The sequence below is a fragment of the Cupressus sempervirens genome, chromosome 10, assembly GCF_028749045.1.
Source record: "Cupressus sempervirens isolate cs-2001-9-10 chromosome 10, ASM2874904v1, whole genome shotgun sequence".
Classification (NCBI taxonomy): domain Eukaryota; kingdom Viridiplantae; phylum Streptophyta; class Pinopsida; order Cupressales; family Cupressaceae; genus Cupressus; species Cupressus sempervirens.
In genome coordinates this window covers 915,483,667-915,493,918 of record NC_143127.1, presented here as the reverse complement: position 1 = coordinate 915,493,918, position 10,252 = coordinate 915,483,667, and the positions used below count along the sequence as shown (strand labels likewise).

The window sequence follows — 10,252 nt, the reverse complement described above, 5'->3', positions numbered from 1 at the left end:
AAAGAAATGATGGCTATTTTGCATGCTGTACAGAAGTGGCGGCCATACCTCTTAGGGAGTCATTTTTGCATCAGAACCGATCACCAAAGTCTGAAATACTTCCTGGAACAACGGGTATCCTCTCCTACACAACAGAAATGGGTCAGCAAACTCATGGGGTATGATTATGAGATCACCTACAAGAAGGGTAAGGAGAATATTGTGGCAGATGCTCTTTCTCGCACATTTGATAATCAAGCTTCCCTTTCCGCTATTTCTATGCCCATTCCCAATTGGTTAGCGTCTGTTCAGCAGTGCTATGACAGTGACTCTTCTTTATCTCAAATCATTCACCAGCTAGCCAATAATCCTTCTGCTATACCACATTACTCTTGGGATGGTGCTTCTCTTCGATACAAGGGTCGGCTAGTGCTTCCTCAGAACCCAGCTCTACATCAGGCTATTTTTTATGAACTCCATGCTTCTCCTTCAGCAGGGCACTCAGGCTTCCTCAAAACTTATGAGCGAGCAAGGAGAAACTTCTTTTGGAAAGGGATGAAACAGACGATTCAACAGATGGTGGCTGAATGTGATACTTGCCAACGCCACAAGGGTGAAACGACCCTCCTTCCTGGCTTGCTCGAACCATTGCCCATCCCTACACAGATTTGGACTGATATTTCTATGGATTTCATTGAAGGGCTTCCTAAATCCGGTGGCAAGACAGTGATCTTGGTTGTGGTTGATCGTCTCTCGAAATATAGTCATTTTTGTGCCCTCAGCCACCCCTATACTGCCTCCTCTGTTGCACAAATCTTCATGGACCAGATATTTCGTCTTCATGGACTCCCTTCTTCCATTGTCTCTGATCGTGATGCAACTTTTACCAGTCATTTTTGGACTGAACTGTTTCAGAAAACTGGCACCAAACTGAAGATGAGTTCGGGCTATCACCCACAAACTGATGGTCAAACTGAAATTGTCAATAAATGCTTGGAAACTTATCTTCGTTGCTTCACTTCCGAACAGCAACATCAGTGGGCCAAGTGGCTCCCTTTAGCTGAATGGTGGTACAATACCTCTTACCACACTGCCTCTAAAATGACTCCATATGAAGCAGTCTATGGTCAGGCACCTCCAGTGCTCCTTCCCTACACTCCCAACAGCTCACCAGTCCAGGCAGTTGACATAGTTCTCCGCAGCAGGGATCAGATTCTTCGTACCTTACAGGATAATCTTCACATGGCCCATAATCGGATGAAACAGCAAGCAGATCAACACCGTTCTGAGCACTCATTTCAAGTTGGGGATATGGTTTTTCTTCGTCTACAGCCATACAAACAATCCTCCCTAAAGCTGAAAGGGCGTCATAAGCTGGCCCCAAAATTTTATGGGCCTTATAAGGTTCTGCAGAAGATTGGTTCAGTTGCTTATAAACTGGAACTTCCTCCTTCTTCCCGCATTCATCCAGTCTTTCATGTTTCTTATCTAAAGAAAGTTCTAGGTACCACTGTCAGAGCACAAACTACTCTCCCTGAAATGGATACGGAAGGATCCATTATCCTGGAGCCGGTGGCAATCATTGACCAGCGCACTCGCCAGCTTCGCTCTCGCTCCATCTCTGAGGTCTTGATTCAGTGGCATGGCATGCAACCAGAGGATGCTACCTGGGAACCCCTTCTTCAGATTCAACAACAATTTCCACACCTTAAGCTTTGAGGACAAAGCTTTTTTCTAAGGGAGAGGGGATGTTAGGAACCTGTGTGTTCCTTCTGTTTATTTTGTTAGAGTAGTGTTGTTGGACGCATATGCTTTGTAAGTCGTCCCGTGAGTATATTTTATTATCCCACATGCATAGGTAGTATTACTTTTCTAGATCGTACCCAGTATATAAGAATAGGTTGAGGCCCTTGATGGGCACGGACGAATTTATTGTATTGAGCTTGCTCAAAGGAGGTTACCCCCTCGAAGTGGCCTGCGATCAGTCGATTCATTCTGAGTTCTGCTATCACTTTGTATTCTGTTATTTCGAGCATTCTCACGATATTGCTATAAGGAGGTTCTTCACAGTTTATAGATAAACAAATTTTAATCAATAAGAAATGGAGTTTTCATAAACATTCTATCTTGATACGTGAAAAAAATTCAGCTTAACTAATTTCTCTTTGAATATAATTACAAATTTCTATTTACACAATTAATTCTAGCTTCTAGTGTGAGCTTTCAATTTTTTATGCAACTCTTTGTAAAAAAAAGTTATGATTATATATATGAAAAGGGAAATATATTATTGCAATACTAAAATGTCCTATTTGAAACTAGGAAGGAGGGATTATATAATTGATTAGAAATTAACAATAGATCCTTCCTTGCTAAATGCCATGTATCCATCAACAAGAGAAATACACACTGTTAACGAGAATTAAGGGTTACTGAAATGAATCAAGACCTCCTCCACGTTCATTGTTCCTCACGTCTACAAATGATGGTCGCAAAGGATTCTGAAAATCAATCTCATCCTTACTTAATAGTATTGTCACAACCTCAGACATTGATGGCCTTTGTCTAGGAGAAGCTTGTATGCACACAAGCGCAAGATTTATCACCCTCAAAACCTCTCTTTCGCTATACCCTTCCATCTCTTTCTCACTTTCCATCAACTCTAAAACCGTGTTATCTTCGAATAGGCTCCAAACCTGCCATAATTATTTTTAAGAAAAATGATTAGGATTTTTTCGGAGGGGAGAGATGAGATTAAAAGATTCAAAGACTATTCTTAAAATTAAAATACCCATTGAAGAAGATATTGCATATCCGGTGGTTGCTTCAAGTCAATGCTTTTTTGACAACTGAGAATTTTGAGAACCATGACACCGAAGCTGTAGATGTCAGCTTTCTCTGTTAGTTGCCCACGTTGAGCGTATTCAGGAGCTGTGTATCCTCTGCAAAATCCCCCCAAAAGTAATGGTGTTACTATCTATATTGGAAACTTGATTATTAGAAAGATAAGTAGATAAATTCCTGCAAATCTTGTGCTGACATGAGTTTTATCGTTTGGAAGAAGTCTTGCTAGCCCAAAATCTGCTATTTTCCCCTGAAAGTTGTCGTCAAGCAATATATTGCTTGATTTAATGTCACGGTGGATGATACAGACATGGAATTTCTCATGGAGATATGCCAGTCCACGAGCAGTGCCCACGATAATTTCGAACCTTTCCAGCTTCCAACTCAAAAGTCTTTTATTTTTACCTTCATAAAGGGCAATTCACAACAATTTCACAACCCATGATCATGTACTTTGTAAAGGATGAAGGAATCAAAAAGAGGAAAGATAGGGAATAGCAAACCGAAACTCATAAATCAGGAGCCTCTCTTGGCCTTGTCTGCAACATCTAAGTAAACGCACAAGATTTATGTGATGAACATTTGAAACAAGTTTCACTTCGCTTTCAAATTCTGAAATTGAACGGGGAGAGTGTCCTAATGTGAGCTTCTTTACCGCCACAACTTTGCCGTTTGTCAACGTACCCTGCAAATGTCAATGCATCAAAACAGAAGGCCAATATGGACAGCTAAATCTTCTGGCGCACGGAGTTCTGTTGCTCCTTCAATATCCGCTGTTCCATTTATTTTCATTTTGTGATATTAGTATTGACTAAGATCGAACTCGTGACTCGAAGACTTATGCTTCAGTATCTATAAAATATTAAATTAAGCCTAAAGGAATTTATCTTTCTCTGTTTTGACAGCATTATTTGCTTCCCAAAGAGAAGGAGACAAGTTATTAGGCTAAATAATTATATGTTAATAATATTATTATTTTTATAATGAAACTATTATGATTATTTATTATCATTTATTAACTTTTTAATGTATTTAATTTAAATAAAATTTAAATAATAGTTATTCATATATTTTATTAATAATACGTAAGTTTTTCATTGTATTTATTCACTATCGAGTGTCTGATTTCTTTTGTATTTATGTAACTTCATTCCTAGATATGTGGTGTGATTGGGCCCTCTATTTGACAACCATGGCAGATGCAATAAGTTTGCATTGAAGTAGTGTGAATGTGGAGTGTACCGTGAATAACTAAGTAGGATGATTATAAGGATTTTTCCATGAGATTAACACTGCCTTTTTCCATAAAACAGTGCAATCTTGCCGGAATCAGAGCACTATCTCTTCTTTGGTTAATTCTCAAGGTATCCAACTGAATTCCTTGCCACCTTTGTTCCAGGAGGCTATTTGGTACTTCTCTACCCTCTTCTCTGAGGACTCTCCTCCTGCTGATAATGAAGAAAATCTTATTTTGTCCTCTATTCCTTCCCTTATCACTCAGGAAATGAATGATTATCTCATGTGTCCTATTTCTTTGGAAGAGCTGGAGGAGGTGGTCTTTGGCATGCCTAAGGGGAAGGCTCTTGGTCCCGATGGTTTTCCAGTTGAATTCTTTCAAAAATTTTGGGACATCATTAATCATGATTTGTTGGAGGTGGTTAAAGAATCCTATGCTAGCAAGCAGATGCTTCGAGCTTTGAACTCTACATTCTTGACTCTTATTCCTAAGAGAGAGGGTGCTAATCAATTGGAGTTTTTTAGACCAATTGCCTTATGTAATGTGGTTTACAAAGTTATTACTAAGTTGATTGCTGAGAGATTGAAAAGGTGGCTTCCCATTATTATCTCAGAAGAACAAGGTGGTTTTGTTGCTGGCAGACAAATTTTGGATGGGGTGGTTATTGTTACTGAGGCTATTCACTCTATGGCTACTTCAAGGGAGAGAGTCATGTTTGTTAAGCTGGATATGGCTAAGGCTTACGATAGAGTTAAATGGAGCTTCCTAAGGAGTATTCTACTTTCTTTTGGATTTAGCTCTGACTAGGTGAGTTGGATTATGATTTGTGTTACTTCTGCCTCTTTTTCTTTTCTTATTAATGGTCAACCTTCTCAACTATTTGGTGCTTCTAGAGGCCTCCACCAGGGTGACCCTCTCTCCCCATATCTATTCATCATCATGGTTGAAGGCTTGGGCAGATTCATTAAGCATCAGGTGTCCCAAAATTCTATTCAAGGCTGGCGGTGGGGTAATGGCTTACTTTCTCTTTCCCATCTTCAATTTGTTGATGATTCTGCTCTTGTTGGTCTTGCTAGGATCAAGGAAGCTGAAGCCTTTCGACATGCTTTGGACGTTTATTTGGCAGCTTCAAGCCAAAAAGTTAATGAGCACAAATCTTCCATTTACTTTTTTAACACTCCTGATTCTATTCAGCACAGGATTGTTGGTATCCTACGGTTTCAGATAGGATCACTTCCTTTGACTTATCTTGGCATACCTATTGCTGTTTTCAGGCAGCCATGTCTCTTCTGGCAAAATTTGATTACCAAGCTTCAGGATAAGGTAAATCATTGGACTCATAGATGGCTTTCTACTGCTGCCCGGGTTACTCTTCTTCAAGCTGTTATCCAAGCTCTTCCTACTTATCGAAGCATGGTTCACGCTGCACCTATTTACTTTCTCAAGGAGTTTGATTCTCTTTCTCGGCAATTCCTTTGGAGTGGTAATTTGCGTAGTACTAAATGGAGCTTGGTTAATTGGGCAACTGTTTGTAGGCCTAAAAAGGAGGGTGGTCTTGGTCTTCGATCTGCTCTATTGAGTAGTCAAGCTTTGGCTGCTAAACTTTATTGGCGATGGTGATCTAGACAACATCAACTTTGGGCTCGTATTATCACTCATAAATATTTTCATGGTGCTGATCCTCGCTCTGTTTTTGCACTTCCTCTTGAAGGTCGTGGCTCAATGGTTTGGCATACTTTGAAGACAGGTGCGATGTTAGTAAAGAGGGGTCTGTTTTGGATATGTAAAGGAGGTTCTCAGGCTTTGTTTTGGTCTGATGCTTGGGATGGATTCCCTTCCATTTTATCCATATACCCTCATCTTCAGCCTTTTTGTGACTCTTTTCTTGGCGCTAGATGGGATAAAGTGGCTCATTACAAGACTCCTTATCAATTGGGACCTGTTGTTGGTTACAGATGGAAGCATTCTTCTTATTGGCCTCCTGGAGGTACAGACATGAATCGTCAGGAGCTTTCTCAAATTTTGGCCTCTAGAGAGTGTTCTTCTTTGCTTGGTCCAGATGTTTTGGCTTGGGGTGTTACCTTGTCTGGTAAATATCATGTCTCTGCTGGGTATCAAGAGATAACTAGACAATTATTTGGGGATGCTGAGGTCCCTTGGTGGAAGCAAGTTTGGAATAAATTTTCTTGGTCCAAGTGCAATTTTTTCATGTGGCTAGTGGCTCACAACCGTTGTCTTACCTGGGATAATCTTTGTAAACGTGGATTTCAGGGCCCCTGTTATTGTGTTTTGTGTGGTAATGGAGAGGAGTCTGTCTCCGATCTATTCTTCCATTGCTCCTATTCTACTCAGATATGGCACCTTTGGTGGAGCACTTGGGGTTGCTCTTGTCGACATGCTTCCTCTTTGCCTAAGTTCTGGGCCCGCTTGGGTACTGCTCCCTCCAAGTCTTCTTTTCTCCATGCTACTTGGATTGCTGGCCCATCTTTTATGCTTTGGCATATCTGGTTGAAGAGGAATCGTCGCATATTCCAAGATGTTCGGCTTGGTATTTTGCATCTTTGGTGGAAAATATCACATTCTCTTCAGGAAACTATTCTTGTGAAGTGTGAGCTTGATGGGGGTATGGATCTGGTTGATCTTGCTATTTGTAATCACCTCAATTTTCATCTGCAGGATGGGGCTGCAGCTCATAGGTTTCTTTCTATGTCCAGGTAGCTTCACCATCAGAGGAAGGGTCAGGTTAACCAGTATGGGCACTGGACTCCTCCTCCCTGTGGAGTTCTGAAAATTAACATTGATGGTTCTTCCTGTGGGAATCCTGGTCCAACTGGTATTGGCGGAGTGACTCGTTGTAGTTCTGGGGATGTTAAATTTTTCTTCTCAATTCATAAGGGTGATTATACTAACAATCTCATGGAAGCTCAGGCTATTTTATATGCTGTGGAACAGTGTTGCTTGTGGGGATGGAGTAAGATTATTTGTGAGTCTGATTCCCAGGTGGTCGTGAACATGCTTTCTTCACAAGAGCTTAAGGATGTTAGTTGGCAGCTGGCCACTGTTGTTAAAAAAATTCTTTTCTTCTCTTCCTCTTTTCAATTCATTAGGTTCATGTATATTCCTCATGAATGGAATAGAACTGCTGATTGTTTAGCCAAATGAGCATCTAGTCATGATCCGGGTTGGAATATTAGGGATAGGAGGCAATTGTCCTTTGAGATGGTGCAAGAATTTGATGATCTTGTTGCTCAAGATCGAGCTCCTTGTTGAGCTCTCCTTTTTGTATTCCTTTCTGTCTTAATAAATTTTTAACCCTCTTTTTTCAAAAAAAAAAAAAAAAACGTACCCTATTTTCCATAGAGAATATCCTCATTCAATTGCAATATTTCAGACAATGTCAAGGCCAATATGTACTATTCAAAAGTAATGAATTTAGAATTTAGCTTCTTTACAAGGATATGATTTTTTATAAAGTTAGGTGAAGAGTAAGAAGAATAAAATAATGATCACAATTACATACATATATTTTGATAAGGTTATTAATTTGGAAGAAAAATGTTTCAAGTTGTATACTAGCGATTTGACTCCTCAAAAGAATAGAACCAAGATAAACAAAAAAGTTAGTTTTTGTTAGTAATCAACACAAACGGAACAAAGAAAATCACCAAATAAACATGCACTACAACACTAATCAATTCATAAATATCAATAATACAATTGCTACAACAAACAAGAAAACTCTTTACACTACTATAGAAGAAAGTAAAATAAAAGACTCAAAATTTTGTTCATTTGTTTTGCACAAAAATAATTAAATTTTCTCCTTTTAAATAATCTCTCAAACCACTAACCCTCAGTCTTTTCATAAATGCATAGTATCCTAACTAATCCAAGACTAACTAAAAGTAATAGTGGATGTCTTTGCTTTATTATAACTATCATTAAAATTACAGATCGTAAATTTAGATCTCCACATTACATGAAAAGGTAAATGTATTATTAAATTTCCTAATTTCTAACTAAAACATGTCCAAACATGTGATGACGGTGGATGGAAAATTGATATTGAAAGCAGTGCATGAAGATCTGAACTATAAGAAAGTTGTGGTGCATGAACGGTGCATGGAGGATTGTTTGATCGAATAGTGCATGCAAAAGCGGTGTGAAGAAATTACACCATCTATAACTCCTTAATTTTTTTGATTCCAATTACTCCCAAATTTTCTCTTATATATACAAAAGTTTCTTTTGGTAATGCCTTAGTGAAGATATCAACTATCTGCTCTTCAAATCATCAGCAATCAAGACAAACTTCTCCATTGTTTACCAACTCTCTAATGAAATGAAATCTCACATCAATGTGCTTTCTCCTTTTGTTAAAACCATGATTCTTTGAAAGTACAATTGTCAATTTATTATCATAGAAGATTTGTATAACTCCTCTTGTTCTTGTAGTAGATCCTTTAAAATTCTTCTCATCCAAGTTTCTTGGCATGCTGCTAATGTGACTACTACATATTCTACTTCAGCTGATGAAATTGTTACTATCAGTTACTTCTTTGATGCCCATGAAATTGCACCTGTGCGGGAGTGAAATATATTTCCAGAAGTGCTCCTTCTATCATCAATATTACCTACCAAATCACTATTAAATAACCAATCAAAGTAAAATTATTCATTTTGGAATACAAAATTCCATATTCTTTTGTCCCTACAACATATCTGAGTATCCTTTTTCCAAGTTGCCAATGTGATTCTTTTGCTGACTCCATGAATCTTGAGATCAAACTAACACCATACACAATGTCAAGCCTTGTAGCTATGAGATACATCAAACTACCAAAAAGTTTCTTGAATACGGTTGGATTAACATATGACCCAAAAACATTTCTGCTAAGCTTTGTTCCTATTAAAATAGGTGTTGGTGCTGGATTACAATTCAACATATTGAATCTTCTCAATACATCTTTGGAATACTTAGTTTGACAAATGAAAATCCCTTTATTAGATTGAATAACTTTAACACCCAAAAAAAATCTCATCAAACCCAAATTAGTCATTTCAAATTCTTCCATTATTGATTTCTTAAACATGTCTATAGACAAATTTCCAGTGAAAATTAAATCATCAACATACAAGCATACAATCAAAATCTAACATTCTTTATTGATCTTTGTGTATAAAGTGGGCTCATTAAGATTCCTACAAAAACCATTACTTGTCATGTTTGAATCAATTCTACTATACCAAGCCCTAGGGGTTTTCTTCAAACCATAAAGAGCCTTCTTCAATTTGAATACTTTAGCTTTGTCCCCATATACCTCATAATCTAGTGACTATTGAATATAAAATTCTTCCTGAAGAAGATCATTCAAAACTATTTATTTCACATTCATTTGAAAAAGTCTCCAACCATTCTGTTGTTGGAATTATAGAAAGAGTAACTGATGGGGGGAGAGGGGGTGAATTAGTTATCCCAAAACAATTCACAAATCCCTTAGATATCTATAATGCTTACTTACTACTAATACTCTATAAATAATGCAGGAATACTATAACTTGGTAGGTTAACTAGTTACTAATCATTTAGCATTCATAGTTATTAATATGTATGCAAAAGTTAAATAAAATGAACACAAGAGACACTAGATTTAACGTGGAAACCCAATATAGGAAAAACCACCAAGTAACTAGTCACCAATTTTTCACTCTTCTAAAGTGAGCCCTGTTAGGAGCCAACCCTATTAAAGGTTACAATACACACTGTTATGTGTGACCCTGTTAGAGGAATTTAATCACCATGTTAGGAGTGGCCTTGCTAGAGGTCTTTAGAACAATTCAACTGAACTGACACCTTGTTAGAGGATTTACAAAATGGTTCTTAAACCAACTCTGTTAAGAGATTTGAAATCACTGCTACAATGGTTAGAAAGCAACAATGAATTGACCTGAACAGGATGCAACTAAATTTGCTAGCTACAAGTCTCTGTTCAGCATCATTAGATCCTCCTTGATCAAATATGGCTCTACTGCTCTGCAATGATCTCTGATCATCCTTCAATTTTGCTTTCACAAAAATCAGTCTTCATATCACATCAACTTCTCATACTTCTTAGAATTCACAGCTTGACCTCTAACTAATACCTTTCAGATTGTCAAGTCGGCCCATTTACATGTTATATTTACCAATAA

At 37.9% G+C, this 10,252-nt stretch overlaps 1 pseudogene; it reads right to left on the bottom strand.

The window, feature by feature from the left end:
• Positions 1–2,408: 2,408 nt before the first annotated feature.
• Positions 2,409–10,252, bottom strand: part of LOC149536983 (cysteine-rich receptor-like protein kinase 2) — a 55,252-nt pseudogene continuing 47,408 nt past the window's right edge.